Source organism: Crotalus tigris, unplaced genomic scaffold (assembly GCF_016545835.1).
Source record: "Crotalus tigris isolate CLP2741 ecotype Arizona unplaced genomic scaffold, ASM1654583v1 scf7180000017577.548942, whole genome shotgun sequence".
Lineage (NCBI taxonomy): Eukaryota > Metazoa > Chordata > Lepidosauria > Squamata > Viperidae > Crotalus > Crotalus tigris.
Window position 1 is genome coordinate 272,863 of NW_024096488.1, and position 23,035 is coordinate 295,897.

The 23,035-nt window shown below is 37.2% G+C and overlaps 1 protein-coding gene across 4 annotated transcripts in view; it reads right to left on the minus strand.

The window, feature by feature from the left end:
- The window catches only part of ELFN2 (extracellular leucine rich repeat and fibronectin type III domain containing 2), a 207,979-nt gene that overhangs the window by 116,968 nt on the left and 67,976 nt on the right, over positions 1 to 23,035 (minus strand). For 3 of the 4 annotated variants that reach the window (XR_005558755.1, XM_039360477.1, XM_039360486.1), the window contains exon 2: positions 11,653 to 11,830. The exons of the other annotated variant lie outside the window; for it this stretch is intronic. The gene's annotated coding sequence lies outside the window, so the exon portion shown is untranslated. The remainder of the gene's footprint in view (positions 1 to 11,652; positions 11,831 to 23,035) is intronic. 4 annotated transcript variants of the gene reach the window in all.

Consider the following 23,035-nt stretch of genomic DNA (forward strand, 5'->3'; position numbering starts at 1 on the left):
GAGAGAACTTTTTGTGCCATTGGCAGAATTTCAAAAAAGCAAACTCTTTAACAGGCCTGTATACTCTCCTGGCCTTTAAAAGACATAATTGCTATAAATGGTCTTCCTGTTACTCATTTCTCAACTTTGACCAAGAAAGCATCACTTCCTGGTTTATTTCTTTAGACAATTTGTGATAGCTAGTTGCCTGAAACTATGAAATACAGTTACTACCCCCACACTTTAGAAAAAAAATATCAAAATATTTCTGCAGCTCTTATGAGATTTGTCTTAATCTTCCATTTGAACACTCATTTGGTTCATACATGTTTGATTTCATCTGTGCCATAACACTGAATGTCCCCAGATGATTTGTGGAGTTGGGAGTGTACAGCTAGTGCTGATAGAGCAATTAAGAGAAAGCAGCAGTATCTATATGGCAAAGGGAATTAACACAGAAGAGGCTCCAAAGGTGAGAAACATTTCAGAGATTATTTTAGATCAGCGAAACACTACACAGCAAAGTGAAATGAAATAAAAAGTGACAACAGTGTTAGTACAGCAACAGCAGCTTAAAAAGTCACGACTATAAAAACTTCTAACCTTTCTTAACACAAACAGCTTACTTCAGGGATGGATAAATCTGTCCTATTCAATTGTACCTACTTATTAAAATAGGCATGAAGGATCTTCCTCTTACTCAACACTATAATATTCATAATATTTGCATGAAGATTTGCATACAACGTAGGCATTTTGGTAAGTCGTTTTTGAAGCAATTTTCCCCAATAGATTGAATTTTGTTCTGCATTTTCCTCAAATATATACATGCTATTGAACACTATTACCTAATATTCCTATTTTTCTGCACTTCTTTTTAGTTTTAAACTGTAATGTGTTGATTTAAGTGAGCAAGGGCAATGTAGCTGAAATCTTGCTCAAATTGAGTACATTCACATAAATATTTGGAGGAAATTATTTTCTTTCCAACTTTACTTCAAAAGCTTTAGTAAGATGCCCTTTAGCACCACTGTAGTTCTAAGACTTCAGCTGTTGAGAATAGCTGCCTTTAAGCTTTGAAGCACTGCATTTCCCATGGTTTTCCTGCATTTCTGGCTAATAGTTGCTTGCAAAATTTCCACACATAAATCTCTCTTCTAAATGCATACATTAGGATTCCTGTATGTATTTGAATTGGCAATGATTTTTTCTTTTACCATTCTCCTATATTTCACCTTTAGTTTTTTATTCTCCTTAACCCAATGGTACGAAAGAAAGAAAATGTGGAATATATGGACTCAGGATGCTTTGTTTATCTGTCAACCCATACGCTCACAATAGAACTCTAAAACCCAGACAGAAATGTGGCTTTGTGGGAGAATCTAACAACAACAAGAAAGACTGGATGCAAAAATGATCCAGGCTGGGCTGAGGAAAAAAAAGAAACAGTATGGAAGAAAAACAATCTCCTAATGAGTTGAGTAGTGACTTAGGATGCTACTGATTCCATTCTTAAACTGTCCTCCTTCCTCCCCTTCGATATAACCCAGACTGAAGTTGCTGTTAAAAAAAAAATCCAGAAATTAGGTTCTTTTCCCACCTCGGTATTCTTTCCAACTAAGTCAGGTAAAGGGGGTCTAGAGAATGGCCATTTGTCCAGCAATATACAAGTAGTCCTCAACATATGACCATCATTGAGCCGAAAATTTCTGTTGCTAAGTGAAACATCTGTTAAGTGAATTTGCCTCATTTTACGACCTTTCTTGCCACAGTTGTTAAGTGAACCACTGTAACTGTTAAGTTAGTAATGTGCTTGTTAAGTGAATCTGACTTCCCCATTGACTTTGCTTGTTAGAAGGCTACGAAAGGGGATCACATGATCCTGGGATACCGAAACCATCATAAACATGAATCAGTTGCCAAGTGTCCTAATTTTGATCACGTGACCATGGGGATGCTGCAATGGTCATAAGTGTGAAAAATAGTCATAAATCACTTTTTTTCAGCGCTGTTGTAACTTTGAATAACTTTGACTACCTATAGTAACTCTCCAAAAATTGGAAAGAATGGGACCAAATTTAGTGGAGTGAGGACTGGGATGAAAGCTGGCAAAAGAAACAATGAGTTCAAAAACAAGCCAGAGCTGGCTGAGAATTGAGAGAAACAAATTTTTCCCCAGTTGCCCCAAATGCAACTTTCGGAAAAGCAGTAGGACAGAGGTTCAGAATACTGGCATTTGCTGTAATCTACTCTAAGCCTTTCTCCTTTTCCAGTCCCTTGACTCGAAGCATATGCAACCATGCTTTTCAATTGTATATTTTCCAATGCACACATACATAACATAATAAAGAACTGGAACACATGAGAAGAAAGACAAACACACGTACATGAACATACAGATGCAACACATCACTTCATTGCACAGATATTTCTATGATTGCTGCCGGAAAAAGAATTGGAAAGGATTGCAAAAGCTAAGCTCTGTATGCTTTCACTACCTTGTTTTCATAAATTTTTGGCAAACACATGCATTCTCTGTAGCAAGTGCACCTGCTTCTTTTGTATTCTATTTTATTCCCCATCATAAAGACAATAGGAGCTGTAATTTGAGCAGTTGAACAACCTGTAATCAAGAAGAAAAACAGCCCAAACCACCACAATCTCATCTTTAGAAGAAGGAAGAACGGACATAGTGGGTCTTACTGTCAGATTTAGATCACAGTCCTGTGCACATATTTTTCAGAAGTCATATTGAGTTAACAGAGGCTTATTTCAGAATTTATACAACATTGAGTTCTTTGGTATTTTTGTTCCTTCTTGAATGGCATACTTAACCAAACAGAAACTCTCATTTTTACAAACAATCAAATAATAATTTAAAAAATTATTCTGATGATTTAGAAATTTTTTAAAAACCCTATAACCATTTAAAAAGCACTATGAAGGAAGTAGTCTGTGAATTGGGGTTTTACCTGAACTCAGGACTTCTGCTAAAGGAAGTCATGACTAAAGGGAATTTTGCCCAGCTTCAGTTGGTACACCAATTATAATCCACCTTGGACCAGTGTGCCTTAATATCACTCTGGTAAATTGTACTCTAATTGCAATCATATTGTCATATGCTCCATGTAGAACTGCCTTTGGAGATGACCAAAGATTTGCAGCTAGTACAAAGTATGGTGGAAGGGACTTCTGGGACTAAGATGTGTCTTAGGAGCAAAAGTGACACTATGGTGAAGACCTATGGCAGGGGACAAGCCCAAGCCATGGAGCCTCTCCAGACAAGGCAGGTCAAGAGATTGTCCACTTGCATTCCAGTCAGGCGCTCCTCATGAAGAGACTGCAGAATTGTGATCAGCTTATGAATCTGAGTGCTGGGAGACTTGAAAAAGACAACATGCTCATAGCTGCAGTGGTTACTGTAAGGACACTGACTTTGCTAAACCTCACTTTCTAAAGCATTTTTAGAATTACAACTATTGTAATGCTAAAAGAGATCTTCTGAGTAGCAGGTCTAAATAAGACCAGCTGGTGACTGATCCTGCATTCCAGAACAAAGAATTAAATAACAATTTAAAGAATTTAAAGAACTTAAATTTAATAGCAAAATGCTTGCTAACAATTCAGTCTACGAAATTTTTAAATGGAGTAAGGAAAGGAAAGGAAAATAGTCCCTGCAGATTTTACTCCACTAGTTGTTGCCGACTATATGGGATGGTGCTCATCTCCGTTTTGAAGCCGTGAGCCAGTGCTGTCAGAAGATGTTTCCACAGTCATATGGCCAGAATGATGTCATGAAGTCCTGTTTCCTCCCCACCAAAGTGGTAACTATTTATCTATTCGCATTTGCATGCTTTCGAACTCCTAGGTTGACAGGAGCTAAGTGAAGATGGGTAAGAGACCACTGGAATAAGAAAGCAAATTTGAAATCTTATAGTTTTGCTAAAATGCTTTTGAAATTAAATAAATAAAATAATACTTTCATAGGAATGCAGAATGTTTAGACTTTCAGTGATGAGATTGGTGGATGTTGCAAAGAGAGAGAGAGATAAAAGAAATTTGAGTCAGATTATAGAGTACTACAGAGGATCAAAGACTTCCAGACTAGAAAAGGACAATAAAAAAGAAAGAACAACCGTTCCTTTTACTTTTGTGATTGATGAAATGGCTGTTACTAGAAAAGCAGTGAAGCTTACAGAAATGACAGAGGTATTATATTTGAGACATTGTAAGGGAACTTTGAGGAACTGGGGGGAAATTCACAGCATCAGTATCTGCTTATGTGAATGTATGAAAAAATGTGAAAAAGAAATGACAAAATATAAGATGGAAAACAATGTGAGTACTATAAAATATATAAGGGAGGGACATTATGAATAATATATAAAATTATACATTGTGTAGAGAAAGTATTTTTCATTGTCTCTTAATAATAAAAGTTAGGGTCACCCAATGAATTTGGATGGTGGGAGAATCAAGGGAAATATTTCTTCACCTTGCACAAAATTAAGAACCCATGATGTTCACTAACTTGGATCGCTTTGATAAGAGATCAGACTAATTCACAGAAGTGAGGGCTCCCTTTGAAATAATGGACTGGGGCACAGGAATAAAAAAGTACAGAAAATTGAATGATATAACCATTTCTTTTGATCCAGCAATATTTTTCTTTCTCATTTTTTTTCAGTCTTTTTAAGAAGAGACTGGATAGTCACTTGTCTGAAATGGTATAGGGCACAGGTCGGCAACCTGCGGCTCCGGAGCCGCATGCGGCTCTTTGAACCTTCCCCTGTGGCTCCCAGCCTCCTCTGCCTTTGCAGAGAGAGACAGAGACAGAGAGAGGCAATTGCACTTCCCTGCTTCTCTCTCTCTCTCTCTCTCTCTCTCTCTCTCTCTCTCCTCTCTGTGTGTGTGTGTGTGTGTGTGTGTGTGTGTGTGTGTGTGTGTGTGTGTGTAAAAGAGAGTGCACTCACAGTGTTCTCCAAGGAGCTGAAAAGCTTTCTGGGCGGAGCTCCTCCCTTTGCTGCGTCTCTGAAGGAAGCAGGAAGGGCAGGAGAGAGCTAGCTAGCCCAGCTAGGCTGACTCAGGAATTCTGGGAGTTGAAGTCCATTAGTCATAAAAGAGCCGAGGTTGCCTACCCCGGAGGTTGTTGGACAACAGCTTGAAGCTTGCCAGGTGAGCAGCAGATAGGAGGGGGGGGAAAGAGAGAGAGAGAAAGAGAGGGAGGGAGAGAGAGTGGGGAAAGAGGAGTGGCAGACCAAGGGCAGAGAGGGAGGGAGGGAGAGAGAGACCCTTTTGACATCTAAAATGAAGATAACACTGCATATATCCTTTTTTTACCTGTGTGTGTATGTAATTTTATTCTCTTAAAGCATTCTCTTGGTGATCATTGTTTTAATAGTATGGATATTCCCAAGAGTCATATTTTTACTTTTATTTTTAATGTGTATGTGTGTGTCTCTGTGTGTGTGTATATATATATATACACATATACACATACACATACACACACACACATACACATACACATACACATACACACACCTATAATAAAGGTAAAAAAGGATATATGCAGTGTTAGCTTCATTTTAGATATCAAAAGGGTTTTGCGGCTCCCAGTGTTTTGTTTTTGGTGGGAAACGGGTCCAAGTGGCTCTTTGAGTGTTTTGGGTTGCCTACCCCTGGTATAGGGTCTCCTGCTTCAGCAAGGGGTTGGACTAGAAGATCTCCAAGGTCCCTTCCAGCTCTAATCTGTTTGACTGATGATAATATTCAAGTCCTATATTTTACTAGATGGCAGAAAAAGTAGTGCTATTGGTTAATGCTTCCATCATTTGGAAAATTTGCATGCCTGATTTTCTTGGGAGTTTTCAGAGATCAAATCTTCCAGTATGAAGATTTTCAAAGATTTTCAGTTTGCATGGTTGTCAAACAGTCCTTTATTTCTGTGGTAGGATTCAAATATGTGAACAACCAGTTCTCTGTGTGGATGCCACTTCCAGAAGTCCATTCTGGGCCTGGACAACAAAAAATTAGCTATTGGTTCTTCCGAACTGGTGCGAACTGGCTGAATCCCACTACTTTATTTGCATCATTTAGACTGACATTAGCCCTGAGTTACCATGCATAGAACAATGCTGCTAGTCATAATGATTTAGCAACAGAGAAAGGAAAACTTTGATTTTTGGCTATCATGGAACATCAGAGATCTGCAGAAAGAACATATCAAGAAAAAACAAATACTTTCCAGGAGGAAATGTATGCTATGTTGCAACTAATTCAAGCGACAATGATTTCAAACCACGAGGAAATTAAAAACACCTTTGAAAATATAGCCTACTATTTTTATATTACTATTATTTTGGCATTTTAGGGTAGTTATTAAAAGATAAAAAGCTGATACTTGAAACATCAGAACTATCCTGAGCAGAGATTAAATGGGCAGGCTACTGGTTTTATGGCTCAGAAAAAATGTTATATTTATAATAATAAATGGTAAATCATAAAATGCTTACAATGATTCAAAAATTAGTGGGCAATGTTGCCAATCCCTTCCACTAGCTGAACAGCCATTTGCTACCCCACAATATCATTATTAGTGAAAATGTATCATCTATTTTAACCTTTAGATTTATCTGCCCAAATGTATAGAAAAGGAGCCTTTCATTCTTTGGTACCATTATTTCAGACCATAGAACTTGATGATATATCCAAAGAGTTGAGAATGATATTATACTGTCATTGTTGCCTTATGTCCATACACTTAGCCCACAATTATCTTTGGCCAAACGGTATCAGCTCTGTTAAAAAAAATGTTATTTCTCCAGTTTTGATGCACATCAAATGGAGAAGAGCCAAAGTCATCCATCACTGAAAGCCCTCTATAGTTCACCTCTCTCACACCCTAGCTCTCTCTCTCTCTATGTCACAAGGTTGCTGTGAAGATAACATAAGACATGGGGAGAATCTCTATATCAAGATATAAGCAGTGAATAAGGTGTTAATCAGGACCATTGAGCTTATTTTCACTGAGTTAATGGAACCTTATTCCACCTTATTTGTACATCGGCACTAGCAATCAGAGAATGACAACAGACATGGCCAGGAGGAGTGAAAGAAGGAGCCTGAACTGAAAGTAAAATACTTCAATTGAGTATCAGCCTTATTGGAACAAGTACTACATTTAATTCTCTTGAAAGTCTTGTAATTGTTGGCTGTACTTTTATCACCTCAGGAGGCCAGATGGACCTTGCTCAAGGCCTCAACAAAGCCAGATGTGGAAGGCAAGGTTCAGAGAAACCTGTCAAACACTGAAGCAAATAGAGCAGGTCATAATGCATCAGAAGCAGAGAGTGACAAATACACTATAGAAAGGTGCTTCTCTCCAGAAGATCTACCTGGTCAGGAGAGCTAAATAAGGAAAAGGTTTAATACAAAAAGTATCTTCTAATACCAGAATTAAGAATTATCTATAATTTATTCTGCATTCTATAAACGTAATAATAAGTGAAATAAAAGAAAGAACTGAGTAAGAGGAAGATAGTTATAAACATAGGAAGCAGAGGGAAGGATGATTCAAGCATATTGATTAGTTACAAGAAGGCAAAATATATGTGTGAACATGAAGTTGGCCCAAGCTGCAACTCCTAATTATAGAAAAAGATGTATCACTGATGAGCAGTTCCTAGACAATAAGAAAGGAAAAAATACTAAATTTTGTTCTCCATCATTTCCCAATTGTAAAGCATTATATTAGTTTTGCACATTATTTGTGACTATGGTTAATATGCTATTGTTGATAATATCAATATTATTAATTGATTTTTAATTAAAGTTGATGTTAATGAGATCCCTAGGTTATTGGAAAGAACTAGTGCATATGAAGAACTCAATGCATATGCCAGTTAAAAAATTAGCAGCAGTGACTTCATATTAATAATGTTAACACAATTGTTAATAACATTACTATGGCTCAGGCATTCATGGTTGCCAAATTACAACCTAGAGAATTACACTCTATCTCCTATCCTAACAGTCATTAACTCCCAAAGTTTCATCCATCCTCTTGTTTTGCCTGTTTAAATAAGCAGAAATCTGGAAGAAGAGTCAAATGAGCTATGAAATTAATTGCTTCATTTGGTATCTGAAGACTCTAGGCATGGGCTTGGGCTCAATGATCTCCAAGATCCCTTCCATCTTTACATTACATTCTTTTAAAATGATTTCATTCAATATCATAGCAAGTAAGCTACCAGGAAGTTAGACAAACAGTATCAAGTGACAGAGTGAGGCTGAACAACCTAGATCTTCTCCTTTCCATCCTCTGACAGTAGACTATATGCCTGTAGATGTGTCTTCTTAGGGACACCATTGCCTCTATGTTTTATGGCATGCGGAATCCAAAGCCAATGTGATCAGCGATAGCAGCTTTTCAAGTGTATGTCAGAAGTACAAAAGCTCTGGTGATTATGCAAACTGGTATTTCACAGACTGCCTCAAAGCTGAAGTTGCCACAGGCTAAATTGGCCTTGAGAGCAAGCTTTTACCTGGCATCTAAAGGAATCTGCTTATGACATCATTGGCCACAGCATTTAACCTGCATTTAATAATAACCCTATTATTCAAAAGAGATGACAATTGGAAAGGTCAACAGCATGCAAGTGGAGTTTACTGCTGAGAAGCAAGCCCAGCATGAACAGTCTGCAGGAGAACTCAGTTGTGTTCTGCCATTAACTGCCAAATTGTTATTATTTATACTATCACTGTGCTTGGTGATTTGTCAAAAAACAAGAAAAAGGAGATAACTGTTTGAAGCAGCTGAAATTCAAGCTTCAAGGTTTGGGAGTTAAGAGATAGAATAAGAAGACAGGAGATAAGGATGGCAGTCAAGAATATATATGTCTTTAGGCTTAGGAATTCACCTCAAGTGTGAGATCCTTTTCATACCATGAAGGAGAAAAGAATGCAAAATAGTAATCTCAGCCTGAGCAAGGTCCCTAACCATAATACTAATACTAGTGATGATGATGATGATGATGCAGCCGCACTGCACTCTGCCAGCACTACAGTTTTGCTTCAAAATAAGCAATTCCTGCTACTTTCCTGCTGAGAGAACACAATCTAGAAAGTAGAATAAGTGTCCTTCTGTGAGGAACCCTAACTCTACTCATTCATTATATCTTACTAAAATATAGGGTCACAGAGTCACACAGAAGGAAAATGGGGTTGTATCTTAACCTTCCCAAGTTGACTAGAGTGCTCTGTAGGATACTTATTTTTTTTTTTTACTTATGTTCATCTGGCATGTGAACACAATCCAAGCATTCTGCATGCTTGGGAACCCTGATCAGGTAGATTTCTCAGGCATGTGATTTCTACTAAGCAAACACAAATAGAAGTCTACTGAAGAACTTTTTTTCAGTGTGTCTTGGGCAGAGGCTTCAACATCAGGGCCATGCATGAAGGATACTGGTCCTGGATATAGAAAACTCTTTCAGCTATTCCTGATTTTTTTTTCTGACAAATGCCTGAACAGAGGTAAGAATAGAACAATGTACTCTACTGCTAATACCTAATCAAGCCTTGAAATATTCAGTATGCCTTTATTTATTGATTTTAAAGTTCTACAGCCACACTCTAAGCATTAGCCACAGTACATGCACAAGACAAAAACTTGGGAGCAATTATTATTTTGCAAATACTGAATGGAAGGTCCTTATGGATAGCAGCAAATTTTCATTCTCCAATAGTGTAAAAGCATGAGTAGGAATATTTTGAATGGGACAGATTCTATCTTATATTTTTACCTGAATTCCCTTCCCTATCTTGATTAAAAAAAAGTTGTTGGATGGGTAAAACCTAGAACATCAGCGTGCTAGGTAAGAGGCAGATGAACTTGCCTCTCAGCAGCCATCCTCTGCCAATTCTAGGCAATGTATTTATTAATTGACTGTAAGCTAATAATTTTGTAACTTTATTTATAAAAGTTCCTGAACCAACTGCCTATTTTACTCCATGAGTCTAAATGTAGAGACATTCAGGTGAGTTACTAGAAAGAGTTTTACAAACTTTGGAGAGGTGGGATAATGTTCCATTGTTGCTGTTGATTAATACCGCTTTTCTCATCTGATGGTCCACCAGAATGGAACTAAAGCAAGTAGTGAATACATTTTTTGTTTTCTTTCTCTATCAATCTCTTTCTCCCTATCCAGGTCAGAGACAAATTGCTTCTGTGCCAACTGCTGAGAATGCCATAGATGGTACTGCTTCAGTTGGAGAACGTTCTTCCTATAAATATCCTACAAGTCCGTCAGAATCACACAAATGTTGGATAACTGACTTGAGCCAAGCTGGACCATGTGATCATTAAGTCACACAATTGGGTCTTAAGATCCTGCACAACAAGACAGCAGAGCAAAAAATGAAGTAAAAACTTAGAAAGCCTAGTAGAGTAGGTAGACCTACAGAGTAATTCATTATAAGGCAGCATCATTTGACTTTCACTACATACATAAATCACAATTATTTCTAAAGATATGAAGGTTTCATTGTACAACCACTACTAACCCAAAATATTCGAAGCATCATGTAAGATGTAGATCTGCATTGAAAAATTAGGAATTGATACAAACATATTATTCATCTCTAGGAAAACTTGAGGACGTTAAATTTACATAAACAGATTAATTCTAAATACATTTTACATTAATGTCACTGAGCTATGATTCCTCTGGGGGAATCCATTCCTCAGAGATCCAAATGGATCCAACCCTGTTATTCCATTAAATGAGCCTTGAAAATTTGGCTCTCAGTTAGGTCAGGCTATGGATCTACCTGCAATAGGTTAGTATATTTCTGGTAGCTCTGTTCTTCTTTTATTTATTTATTTTATTAAACTAATCTGGCAAGCTTTATTTTTAATCTATCTGCCAATTAGAGTAAATATGAGTTGGGCAACCTTATAAATTTAAAGTACAAATTATTATAAACTTTGCTTCCAGTGCCAACAAATGGTGAGACAAACTAATGTGTCAACAAGATTAACAACAAAGCACTGCTATGGCAACGATCTCAGTTTATATTTCTAAGTATCACCTAACAACTCTGAAGGTAAAGCATATCAATATAGATGGGTCTTGAGGTCTCCAGCTTTATCTTTTAAAGATGATTCCAGAGCACATATTCAACTTCTGATAATTTATACCTCCAAATACACTAATGGGACATCATTCATGAACTGCCAATGCCTGCACCTAATAAAGGGCTTTTTAAATGGCCTGCTGTATTTCTCCAAATGCACTGCAGATTTACACAGCATAATGAGCACTTGTCACCTCTTTACTTATCAAACACAAAACAAAATGCTGCTTGATTGAGAAAGTCAGAGGGGGTGTGCTCTGCAGGGGTGAAGAGTGGGGCATAGAAGGCCAGATGTAGACAAGAAGGGAGAGAAAAGATAGATCTCTGGATTGCATGTAGACTGTATATCCTCTCCCCTGTACACCACAGTTCCATGCTAAACTGCTAAGGAAGACTGGCAAGCAACCTCTGGACTAAGCACCCTTTCAGCAGACAGTATGTAAAGAGTAAGTTCTCCCTCCAATGTGCCTTTGTATGGAAAGCAAACAGGAAAAGGAAAGGAGGAAGAAAAGCCAGAGGAGAAGGTTCTCTTACCTCAATGCTGTGCTTTGAACATCAAATTGTAAAAAAGCTATGCCAGGTAAATCCGTGTTCCTTCTGAGCTTTAGAAGAGAAGGATATTTAATCACATTTAGGTACGATCTGTGACTCGTTGATCTGGCTCTTTGATGGATCGGTGCTCCAATGGATTCATTGCTAAGCTCTTCGTCTCCTGCAAGGGGAAGAGAGGAAAGGGGGAAGAAAAAGCCTCAGAGTTGGAGGATATATTCACTTCTTTCTTAGGTTTCCAATGGCAACAGGATATGCCACAAATGAATAGTGAGTGCATTTGAATGCATGTATGTGTGTGAGAGAGAAGGGGGGGGGACAGAGAGAATGAGAGAGGGGCACACAGCTGCTGAATCCACAGGCAGTGTAATCTAGCAGGGTATCATGGAAAGAGACAAGGGAATGCAAGAAATAGAAAGACCTGTGGAAGCCAAAGAGCTGAAGCTTACAAAGAGTACACAATAGTGTACATTTTGAGAAATTATTATTCCCTACTTTGCATTCCCCCTAGTAAGACATCTAGTTAATCACTATTCTTTATTATTATATTCAGCCAAGGTGAATTATTCCCAGCCACTTCCACAAGTGTGGAAGCATTGCTTAAAACTGTCCAGTTAGCTTCAAATTGGATAGCAAGCCAATGTGCAAAGTGAGCCAAAATATCTATTCAGCAGATTTTATTTCCTTAAAATCAAGAACTGCAGCATTGTATGGTTCTTTTCCTCATTATTCCTTGTACTTAACTGAGCATTGAAATAGCCTTTTCTTTTGGTCAGTATCAAATCAAGGATAGTAGATCTTTCTGTAATTTCCTTCATCCTTTGAAGGGAAAAGTTGTCAGCAAAACAAATCAAGAAGTTCCGAGAAAGATCATATTTTGAGAGTTTGTCTCTTAACATATGGTAGATTAATTAAACCCTTCAACACCATTACTACATAATTCTTTGAAAGAGAAAAATGTTGCTTTTGGAAAGATCATCCAGATCTTCTCCTTAGCTGTGGAAGCAATCATAGGCAGAAATAATAGTACTGCTTTATTGATTCTTCCACTTATTTTAACATAGATGGCTTCTACATGATTGCCAAGCTCTTTCACTTTAAAGTCTTTGCAGTTATGATTAGTTACAGAAGAGAATATACGTAGCTCAGGGTTACATATATGGACTGATGATGTTACCTAATTGGGTAATGAAACATCCACAAGCAAACAACCAAGATCAGAGAAAATCAAATACTCCAGAGGTATGCTTACTGTTAATGCAAAGTAGAACTCCACATCCCTTTCTATTGCATCTATTTCTTTTGAACAAATTACATTTTTCAATTTCTTTATCTGACTGACAGGGTTCATGCCATACTATTACCGTGTATTAAATTTCCATTATTGTAGTAAGTTTTATTTTATTTCTCACATTGTAAGTGTTATGTGATGTAAAGTGTTATCTGAACTAGTGTTTTTTTCTCTGTTTTCTTATTAGATTTATTATCTTTTTCATTCAGCAACTCAAGATGACATATACAATATTACCTTCTCCTATTTTCCTTTGCAAGACAAACATATAAGGTAGGTTGGACTAAGAGAGAGTGAATTGTCTAAAGTTATCTCATGAGCTTCTATAACTTAGGATGGATCATAGTGCCTGGGTTTCCCAGAGTGTCTTCATTTTTTATAGAGTAGATTAATATATCCTATTACATCAACATTTCTCTTTCTTTCTTTCTTTCTTTCTTTCTCTTTCTTTCTTTTCTTTCTTTCTTTTTCTCATTTGTTCATTCATACATCCATTCATTGTTAGAAACTGCAACCAAACAACTTCTGACAGATTAATCATTCAGTACATTAAAGTGTCCACAATATAATATTAATAATACAAAAATACATATGTAAACCTATAAAACAAAATCCAGTAAGAATCATTGTTGCAGGGTCTTTATATTCCAGTTAAGGCTACAACTGTTACACTAGTTAAAACTGGTTGGAAACCCCTCGGACCTTAGCTTCTACCTGTCCCCCAGCTGTGAGTCCAGGAGGACCCCATGTCATGACCTTACTGCTTCAGGAACAATGCCTCATCCCATTCCCCCCCCCCCCTCACAAAAACAATTGGAAATAAAAGCCATGATGGACATACAGTAACTCCTTTCGGTTTGGATTCAGCTTTAGCCTGTTTACAATGCCCAAACAATGAAATCTTATCTCAGAGTTTTCATTCTCAACCTCAAAGAATTCATTTCAAAGTTCTCCTGATCAAACTCACTATGCCTCAGCCAGATATACTGTATATTTGCCAATTCTACTGAGCTGAAATACATTACACGCCCAGTATTTATTCTGAAAATTTACACAGCTCTTCATCTTAAATTCATAACTCTGGATAGCAAACAGTCCAAACAAAAACAATATAAAAACTCATAGCCAATTAAAATAATCTAATACAAGAAACAAATAACCAAGACACTACTTAGCAATTCCATAAAAATAAACACATGTATATTGAGCCACCTTAACATTCTGACTCTCCCCTTAAGGACAGAACCAAATTTTAACAGCCTTTCAGAATGGCTGTTAGGGCCATCTAACTCTCAGAGGAGAGGCGCTGTGCTGTAGTGCAAACATTGTAACAGAGGAGGCCCATCATGGTTCTGCAAGATGGCACTGTTTGATAAAAGACTCCCAAAGGGGACCTCCCAAATCCAATACAGTGGAACCCACAGAAACAGATAATTCTGGGCCCCATGCCCTACAGCAGGCATGTCAAACTCGTGACCTCACGTGATGTCGTGCAACATATCGCAACCTTTTCCCCATTACCAGCAATGGGGTGGGCGCGGTTTCAGCGTGACGCATCCGGCCCATGGGCCAGCAGTTTGACATGCCTGCCCTACAGGCTTCAAATGCAGCTCATATAACAAGGGTTTTGCATAGTGGACATTACAACTAGGTAACTCTTTGTTTTAAAAAATTAGTTTTTATTTTAAGAAGATTTTACATAATTTTAAAAAATTAGAAAAACATAAAAGAAAAGGTAGGAAAAGAAAACATAAAAGAGCAAAAAATGTGAAAGATAATAAAAAAGAAAGAAAAGGATATCAAAAGAAGTTATTTCCAACCTTCTTTGCAGCAGTCACAAGCATAGTAATTACTACCCTGCCAAATTACATATCATTGTTTCCTTCTTCCTACAAATAAATCTTGTAAATCAATAAATCCCAAAATCACCAATTGATTTTTAATATTTCTCAATAAAAAATCCATAAAGGGTTTCCATCTTTTATAGAAGCAATTATATTCCCTCCTTCACCAAACAGGTCAGTTTAACCATTTCTACAAACTCAGCCATATTCATGATCCATTTTTTTTATTATGGATCTTTCTGTATTCCAGCTTGGCAATTCTGACCAACTAGGTAACTCAGACCATGGCCCCAAAAACCAAATAAGCACTATCTGCATAATTAATAACAAACTTGCAACATTCTTTCCCTTTCCAATCTTTCATGGATTGGAAGGATGCAGGAGAAGATTTGTTTTTCAAATCTTCCAAGTGATATGGTTGTATCTAATCTTTGTAGTATATTTGTCCCCACATAGCATAACAGAAGGAATGACTGATCACTAGAATTGCTGTGTCATACCCCTGATCTGTGCCCCTGGCAAACACTACAGTTTATGATAGGTCCAGAAAGCAAATCTTTGTTTCAATGTCCCCTAAGAATGCATCACAGATACTGCAATTTTTATCTTTTTCTTCTTGCAAGGCCCTCTGCCTTTTATATAGCAACCACCTATCTCCTGTTTCATTTATTTTTTTGTCCTCTTGAAAGGTTGTTTCATTAGCAAAGGTCAGAAAACTATTTCTAAGTTCCAGCAGCCAAAATATCTTCCATAGCACTTGCTTCTGATTGTGGCTCTCATTCTCTCAACTTGCTCCCTTGTTTAATTCTTTTCCTTAAGAGAACTGCTTCCTCTGTCAGTTCCTTTTAGAGTGTCCCCGTCTCTTGAACTGATAAATCTATCTTCTTTCACCTGAAATGTGGTCACTTGCTACTTCAAGCTTCTGAATTTTCCTTCAAGAGCCACTACAAATTTACACTTGTTGAAAATATACATCAAATTGTTCTCCACCAGGAAAATAAACATAACACAAGCATTACACGTCACAGATCTAGATGCTGTCTCTTCATCTTCACTTGTGTTCCTTAAGGTACCAAAAATTGTCAGGATAGGCAATTACATACTATTCACTTAGAGTAAAAGGCAAGGGTATCAAATTTGCTGCGTCATATGATGTGTCGTGACGTATTGCAACTTTTTTCACATTGCTGGAGCTGGGGTGGGCACGGCCTCCGCATGATGCAACCAGCCTACAGGACGGCAGTTTGACACCCCTGTGCTAGGGCTTCTCTCTTAAACTCCCTTACCAATCTTCTGGGAAAATTGCTCTCTCTCTGAAGTCCCAGCCATCTTTCAAAGGGGGTACTATATTTTGATAAAGGTTTATGAGCGACACCCCTACAAAGTTTCTTTATACTTAGTCCTAATTTTGAAATAAAGCAACCATATTGTTTCAATTTGCATCACTTCAGAAGCTTCCTTCCATTGAATGAAAAAGGCTTTCAGTTAACTACTAGAAATGCTAGCAGAAGCTTCTGAGTGTACTGTAAGTGATTTGTGAAGAGAAGCTTCTACTTCTCATCTTCAGAGCAGATGAAATACTACAGCAATACTACTTGTATTGCCTTTTCTCCTGGACAAAACACGTCACCTTTGCCCCCAAAATGCACTGGCTTACTTTGAAGTAATATTAGGTCTTTAATTAATTCCATTCTAAAGGCTGCTCAGAGCTTTACAATGTTTTGAAATCCTGAAAAGAAAAGGATGAACAAATAAAACAGAGCAACACATTGTACAAATGAAATTGAGCAAAGCCCAGGGCAACAATGCATAGAACCTACACATTAAAAATCAAAAGATCCAAGATCACTCAAGTATAATAAACATAAAATCAGAGCAAATCAGATCCTGGTGCTACCTGGTTTGTCCTTGCAACTGGGGATTGCATTCCCAATTTGGCTCAAGATTTGCACAGCCTAAATAGTCTGGTAAAAGCCATGAGGCCAAAAATACTGTTGGAAGGTAAGTAAAACTGGCATCCTTCCTTTGTTCCCTGAAAGGAGATTGGCAGGCAGTTTTTAAAACATTGTTTTAAAAGGGAAACAAAGATGACCATCCCAAGCAGGCATCATCCAAGGATGAGCTTACATCCTTTCAACCTCCTCATTTGCATGGCTGATTTGGGGATCTTAGCAAGGCAATGGCATATCTACCATGTTTCCCTGAAAGTAAGATCCGGTCTTTTATTATTTTTGCCTCCAAAAGAGGCATTAGGTCTTACTTTCAGGCGGTGTCTTATATTTTCTGTGATACCTGCCTTGCCTCATGGCAGCAGCCTCAACAGCCCCATCCAGCAGGAGTCCGCATGGCTGCTGGGCCACTTCTACTTTGGCTGCTGATGACAGGAGGCTGTGTGGCACATCGTGCCACTGCCGTCATGAGGTAAGGCAGGTGGGGGAGGGGGTGGAGCTGCCCCACATACCCTGCACCTGCTTCCTTCAGTGCTCCCCCAGCCAGGCCATTCCTTGCTCCCTTTCACTCTCCTCCCAGGCCAGACTGCCATGCTACTGCATGGAGGATGAGCAGGGTAGACCTGGTCTCCCTCCACCGTTTCAGAGCCAGGGATATGTGACAGCAAAAGGCTCTGCTGCCGCTGTGCGGCACTGGAGGGGCTTTCTTCATGCTCCACCTCACAGATCACCTGCCTGGAGGCAGCCACTGCCTCCTTCTCCTCCGCCAACTCTCTGGTGGCTTGCGCCGTGACCACTGCCTCCCTCCGCCAGCCCTCCATCGCCGCCACTGGAGAGAATGGAGAAATGGCAGCCCCGTTTCCTGCCGTTTCTCCTCCCAGTGCTGCTATAGATCCTGGCAAACCATTGTCCAACTCCTCCCTCTTCCCGAAAGCAAAAAAAAAAATATTCACTAACCTGCTTTTCAGCTCTGGCACATTTCTCTCCTGCTGCAGAGTTCGTAAAACTAAAAGAAGTTCAATCTTACCTTCCAACTTTGCAAGGTCTTTTTTTTTTTCTTTACAAGAAGTTGGAAGGTCTCACTGAACTTTTTTTAGTCTCACAAACTCCGTTTCCCTGCAGGTGGGATGGAGTGGGTGGGGTCCTAATTAGCGCTTATTTTTGGAGTAGGGCTTATATTAGGCCCACCCACATAAATCAGGGTATGTCTTTTTGGGGGATGGGGTTTATTTTCAGGGAAACACGGTAGCAGAAATTTATTTGCATTACTATGACTCAAAAGAGCTTTTGAGACCTGCAAAGCAAAGATCAACATTTATTGGCAATATCCTTTGCTTATGCCTGGAGGAAAAGTCATTAACCAAACTAGACAATGAACTCCTGTTACATAATAGTATTTTTAATATGCAGTATGTTTTGTATTTCATTAATAATTGCCATTGTAGTTTTGTGTTGATTTGCAGTCTTGTCATGCGTTCTTTACAGCAAGAAATTGGGGCAATACAAGAAATTGATCAGGGTGATCAAGTATTAGAGTCCTATCAATTTTTAGTGAGAGTAGAAAGATCTGATGATGTGTTTGGTGGAAAATATTTCTTGATTGAGCTTATCTTTCTCTATAGCATCTTATTTTATTGTTGATAATACTGATCATGGTAGTAATTACTGGACAAATGGGATAACTTCATTGGCTATGTTTTCCATTCAAGTAACAAAGTAAATTGCAACTTTTCACATATTTTGTTGAATATAGTCTGTAGCTGAAAAAATGTGGGCTTCTACAAAGATTTTACTCACCACTGTTGGTGGATTATGTTAGTATTTCCATTTTCTGATGTCACTTTAAAAATGAAGAGATTTTCTAAGAACAAGAACCAAAGAAGTATCATAATCACCAAATATGGTATATGCAGATTTGTATCTTCCTATTTAAGTCAAAGGGAAGAATAAGTTATATATCACTAATTTTGCCATTATTTCCCCATAAATGACTTATAATATCTTCACAGCATTATTCAATCATTGATGAAGAACAGAATCAAAGGTGTGGAAAGTATTTATTATTCCCCTTTAGTTTGCACTGATAAGACCACACTCGAAATACTGCGTATGGTTCTGGGTACTTCATTTCCAAAAGATTTTGGAAATTCAGATACAGAGACTTAAGGCTAAAGGAACTTGGATTTTCAAACTGGAGAAACAATTGAAGGGAGATACGATAACAGTCTGATGCTGAAAATGAAAGAAACTGACTAATCTTGAGTCATTGGAATAATCTGTGTGCAAATTATAATATCCTATCATTCTCACCAAATTAAATCACCCAGAGAAGAAGAGGGGAGGGAAAACCTTTTTATTTTCTCTTTTCCTCTTATTATTCAACACCTCATTAATGAGTGTCCAAATACTGATGCACGTACTTGATGTGTATGTGTGTGTGTGTGTGTGTGTGTGTGTATTTTTAAGTTTGCTAAATTCCCCAAAGAAAGTAAAAAAAAAAAAAATGGCCCAGTTGATCCAGCTAGTTAGGAAAGAACAAGAATTTGTACACAGTTGAGCAACAGTTCTCTTTTGATTTGCTTTTTTTTAAAAAATCCCAAAGGAAGCTCAGTCAGCTTCCATCACATCCAGAGGAGATTTAGAAAATCTCAATAAACTAGGCCTTTCTTTCTCTCCCCTTTTCTTCATTCAAATGAAGCTTCAAACATATACAAACAAACAGATAAACCAGCTAACTCCTTTTCTAACTGATCCAGAAACTAAGAAATGACTTTTCAGTATGTCCTTTTCTTAATTTTCCACCCTCCACAAGGTAACTCTGTCCACAAAGTATTACAGATCCAATGGCATCTGTAATAAGCCACAATATTAAAATGACATGTGTATCATGACATCATCACACAAATGGCATAATTACATAATGACCTCTAATGACATCATCTGCAGGGGGGATATCATGATTCACCTGTTATCATTTACCCCTCTGGCCCTTCAGCCACAGGTAAACTGATCCCAATGGAATCAGAAGTGTGGAAGGTCCTAGTTCTTTTTTTTAATTAAAAAGTTTTACAAAAATTACAAAATATACCCCCAAACCCCCCCCCGCCCCCTCCCCTCCCCCCCCACTTCCCAGAGCTGAATACAGGGTAACAAATATAATAATCATAATCTAACTAACATTAACCAACTATATAAACAAATATAATGCGTTTTAACTCCCCTTTAACACAGAATAAACAATTTGCAAATAAACTTGATCATATAAACAAATTAAAATCCTAATTCATAAACAATACAATATAATAAAAATTTCACTATAATAAACTATTAATAATAATGGAAGGCCCTAGTTCTTTATACTAACATACAAACACCTTACTTGAAATAGTCTGAAGGCTATTCAATAAACTACTGTATTTACTTACTTACTTAGCTACCCACCTATTTACCTAGAGATATTAGTGCAAACACTGAACATGGAAGCAGAAAATCAGAAGCTGAGTATTTTCAATCTTTTTGGAAAATGTTGTACTCAAAGAATAATCATCAACAATTCATTGCTGTTGAAATGGTGACAGCAGCCAGATCAACATTACACAGAGATTAAAAGGGATTAATTTGCATTGAGTAGGGAGGGAAAAAGAAAGTTAGTCTGGTGCTATTCTTTAATAAACATATCTATTCCAACATGACAGACGTAAATCCTTCATAGTTCTGTATAGTTCAAGTTCATTAAGGATTGCAGATGGAAATAATTTCCTATGTAATGATTCTGGATCAAATATGGTATTTTCAACAGAAAGACAACATAGCTCAAAGTTGAACTAGGGCAACCTTGATGCTCTCTCAGCTTGGTTGTTTGCTTGCAGACATTTCATTACCTGGCTAGTGATATCATCAGTGCTGTTCTAGTAAAAGACATACTCAAACGTCTAGAAATGAGCAATCTTTTAAAAGTTTCATTTAACCCAGTGATACTTTGTGGATATATCCTCAGTTCTAGACTCTTGCTTTTCCCTATCTGCCTAACATTTCCTACCCCACAATAATTTCTGGACTGCAATCTGAAAATGGAGTATTCTCACTGAAAAAAAATATTTCTGTTTTTTCTCTTCTTTTGGCAATAAATATGCATAATTTACAGCCAAAGAAGAATCTGAGATTCTACCAGATCAGAGCAATATGAAGTTGGCTCATGGTTGCATCCAGGATGTGATTGGAAATTCTTAACACAATAAGAAAAGGAATAAATTCTTCGTTACTGGGCAGGGGTTTAGGAGGAAGAACCTAAAGGAGTTTACATATTAAAAGGGATACCGAGGAAAAGAGAGAAAAGCAAAGGGAGACTTATGCCAAGTGATCTTATGCAAAGATTTTTTTAAAAAAACAAGAATTGTTCAAAGACCATGCTAGGAGTTCAATAAGTCATATTTACATATTACATGAGCAGGTAAATACATACGTAAAAGTTATCCATTTCAATCCCCCAAAGGGGCTGCATAAGTACAGATAGATCTCAATTACTGTGGTTAATGAATCCCACAAAACGGTCACATTATTCAAATTAGCATTATTTGAAGGTGATATTTCTATGGAAAAAATGACAATTGGTTCCAGCTCAAAAGAAACAGGCAATAAAAAATGCAAACCATAAATTTATATTACCTATTTTAATGAAATATTACAGTAAAGGATAAAAATATAATTTAAATGTATGATTAACAAAGTCACAGAGTAATTAGAGAAAGAAAAATAAAATTCAAAAAACCCTCTAAATATCATTGCTAAAGGTAAGCTTACATTGACAAAAGCTTCTTGTTTAAAATTTGTACTCTTTTCCTCTGGTGGAATCTTACTTTTTTCTATTTTGCATGTGTGAATATTAACAATATCTAAAATCTCAACTGCAGTTACACATGCAATAGCTTCAATGGCATATGTGCAGCTAGACTCACATTAACTGAATTTGGGGCTGCATTAAATGCAACCTGGTATCAATTTTAAGTTCACATTAAATTCAATATTGCATTATTTGAACATGTAAGTAATCATGATCTATCTGTATAAGAAAAATACTAGACACAGTTTTGAATTCCACATGAGATTATTTAGCAAATTCTATATTAAGATACTGTAATGGTCCTACCCAAAGATATGTTCAAAAGATCATGTTAACTTTAGCCAGTACAATCTTCATCTGACAGGTTACATTTAATCTCCACCAGCCAATTGTCCTTACAATTTGAGAAGGAATTCTAATGGAAGGCAATTTCCAGAGTTTCAGACACAGATCGTTCCTGCTTCTCAATCCTTTAAATAAAGATGCCAAAGATTGAACAAAGATGTTCAATCTTTGCTAAGCTGTATTTCTAAAAGATCTCAGGTGAGACTAATATGCTTGATTAGTACTCACAATGAGATTCTCAAGGAAACATGGAAACATGAAAAAATCACCCTTAGATGAATAATATATGATGTGATTGACAGATATTTTTCTATCAACCAGAGAAACATATTTAGCATTACAAAGAATTCATGGAGTGGCTTGTGCTGAACAGAGGGATCCCAAGAAGCATTTAACAATGCATGCCTTTTATAATTTAGAAGCAATAATACACAGGTGTTTATAGATTTGTCACAGATGCGGATAAATGACTGAAAAGCTAGGAACAACAGCTTGATTATATATTGTGCGATCATTACATAGCTGCTGCAACAAATTTAGTAGAGCATCAACCCACAAAAAAGCTTCCCTGTATAAGATCACGTTACTAAACCAATCAATCAATCAGCCAAAACAATTTCCTATAGGAAGCCACTATCCATTCAATTTCCTATAAAAGCAAAGACAATGGAATTGTTTACTATATTAACAAAATATTTATTAGGAAAACAGTAAGGGATATTAATCATTTTGTATTGGTTGCAACTGAAAACCATAAGCTTTAAAGAGTGTAAGGAATCTTTTCTATTAAGGAATCAGACTGTATTGATTCATTTTATACATGTGTCAGTTTTGAAAAGCAAAATGAAATTCAGAAAAAGGATGAAATACAAATACATTTCAATAATTTAAATTATAATATATTTTAATCACCATAAAAACATGAATCAGATACATTCATGTTAGAATGAAAACCACACGAAGACCCAATGTTTCTTCAGCCATGATCTCTGGTAGGTCATCATTTACAACCGGAAATCCTCCAGATGTTAGGATTTCAATTCTCACAATCCATTCAGATATGCTGGCTATAAATTTTGAGAATTGCCAGCTTGGCACA